Source organism: Oenanthe melanoleuca, unplaced genomic scaffold (genome assembly GCF_029582105.1).
Source record: "Oenanthe melanoleuca isolate GR-GAL-2019-014 unplaced genomic scaffold, OMel1.0 S491, whole genome shotgun sequence".
NCBI classification, from domain to species: domain Eukaryota; kingdom Metazoa; phylum Chordata; class Aves; order Passeriformes; family Muscicapidae; genus Oenanthe; species Oenanthe melanoleuca.
In genome coordinates, this window is record NW_026613140.1 from 1 (window position 1) to 2329 (window position 2329).

At 56.1% G+C, this 2329-nt stretch overlaps 1 long non-coding RNA gene across 2 annotated transcripts; it reads right to left on the reverse strand.

Annotated features, from left to right (window-relative positions):
* Positions 1-536: 536 nt before the first annotated feature.
* On the reverse strand, positions 537-2304 carry LOC130267004 (uncharacterized). Of its 2 annotated transcripts, none has more exons than XR_008843049.1 (3): positions 2243-2304; positions 1687-1825; positions 537-567 (listed from the first exon to the last, which is right to left on the reverse strand). It is a non-coding gene; the product is annotated as an uncharacterized LOC130267004 (long non-coding RNA). The 2 variants fall into 2 exon arrangements; XR_008843048.1 differs by lacking the exon at positions 537-567 and adding an exon at positions 604-634.
* Positions 2305-2329: the final 25 nt, after the last annotated feature.

Sequence of the window (2329 nt, forward strand, 5' to 3'; positions counted from 1 at the left end):
CAGGCTGCAGTTAACGGCATTGACTACCTGGAACAATGGGGGAAAATGGGATTGGGATTGGGGATTTGGGATTGGGGATCTGGAACAGGCTGCAGTTCACCGAGTTCACCACCTGGAAACAATGGGATTGGGGATTTGGGATTAGGGAAATGGGATTTGGGATCTGGAACAGGCTGCAGTTCATGGCATTGACCACCTGGAAACAATGGGGGAAAATGGGATTGGGATTAGGGAAATGGGATCTGGAACAGGCTGCAGTTCACGGAGTTCACCACCTGGAACAATGGGAACAATGGGATTGGAGACTGGGGAAACTGGGATTTGGGATTGGGGAAGGGATTTGGGATCAGGAACAGGCTGCAGTTCACGGAGTTCACCACCTGGAAACAATGGGGGAAAATGGGATTGGTGATTGGGGATTTGGGATCTGGAACAGGCTGCAGTTCACCGAGTTCACCACCTGGAAGGGGGGAAAATGGGATTTGGGATTGGTGGAATTTGGGATTGGGGATTGGGGAAACTGGGATTTGGGATCTGGAACAGGCTGCAGTTCACCGAGTTCACCACCTGGAATGGGGGAATTGGGATTGGGATTTGGGATCTAGAACAGGCTGCAGTTCACAGAGTTCACCACCTGGAAACAATGGGGGAAAATGGGATTGGGGATTTGGGATTGGGGAAATTGGGATTTGGGATTGGGGATTTCGGATTTGGGATGGGGAAAAATGGGATCTGGGGTGTGGGACAGGCTGCAGTTCACGGCATTCACCACCTGGAAAAATGGGGGGAAATTGGGATTCGGGATGGGGAAAAATGGGATTTGGGACTGGGAAAATGGGATTTAGGGTATGGGACAGGCTGCAGTTCATGGCATTGACCACCTGGAATGGGGAAATTGGGATTTGGGATTGGGGAAATTGGGATTTGGGATTGGGGAAATGGGATTTGGGGCGTGGGACAGGCTGCAGTTCACGGCATTGACCACCTGGGATACAGGGTGGAAAAATGGGATTGGGGAAAAATGCGATTTGGGATTGGGGAAACGGGATTTGGGATTGGGGAACTGGGATTTGGGATTGGGGAAACTGGGATTTGGGATTGGGGAAACTGGGATTTGGGGTGTGGGACAGGCTGCAGTTCACAGCATTGACCGCCTGGGGTATGGGAAAATTGGGATTTGGGATTGGGGATTGGGATTGGGGATCTGGGGTGTGGGACAGGCTGCAGTTCACAGCGTTCACTACCTGGGACACAGGAAAAATGGGATTGGGGATTGGGGAAATGGGATTTGGGAAATGGGATTTGGGATTGGGGAACTGGGATTTGGGGTGTGGGACAGGCTGCAGTTAACGGCGTTCACCCGCTGGGATATGGGGCAAAATGGGATTTGGGATTGTGGATTTGGGATCAGGGTGTGGGAGATGGGAATGGAAACAGAGCTGGACTGGGATCCCTCCACATCCCATCCCCTCCCAGTGCCATCCCAGTCCCTCCCAGTGCTCCCAGTACCCAGTTGAGGCTGGGCTCCCGGCTCCCCCAGTCCCTCCCAGTGCTCCCAGTGCTCCCAGTACCCAGTTGAGGCTGGGCTCCTGGCTCCCCCAGTCCCTCCCAGTGCTCCCAGTACCCAGTTGAGGCTGGGCTCCCGGCTCCCCCAGTCCCTCCCAGTGCTCCCAGTGCTCCCAGTACCCAGTTGAGGCTGGGCTCCCGGCTGAACTCGTGGCTCTTGGCGGCGCTGAAGTCGTAGTCGGGCCGGAACGCCTCGTTCAGGGTGGCGATGAGATAGAAAAGCGTCTTCCTGCTGCACGTGCCGCTCAGCGGGCCCTGCCTGGGAAACTGGGGTTACTGGGGTGAACTGGGGTGAACTGGGGTGAACTGGTGTCACTGTGCCGCTCAGCGGGCCCTGCCTGGGGCACAGACTGGTGTGAACTGGGGGTACTGGTTACTGGTGTGAACTGGTGTTACTGGTATGAACTGGGGTCACTGTGTTGCTGAGGGGGCTGTCCCTGCCCTGCCTGGGGCACGAACTGGTGTGAACTGGGGTCACTGGTGTGAACTGGGGTCACTGTGTCACTGAGAAGGCTGTGCCTGCCCTGCCTGCGGTGGAACTGGGGTTACTGGGGTGTACTGGTGTGAACTGGGGTCACTGTGTCACTGCGTCACTGGTGTCACTTGCAGTTACATCCCAGTATCCCCAGTGCCCATTCCCAGTACTCCCAGTACTCCCAGTATGCCCAGTTCTCACCTGCTGGGGCTCAGCCCCGCTGTCTGGGGCGGGCTCAGCGCCATTCCCAGTACTCCCAGTACTCCCAGTATGCCCAGTTCTCACCTG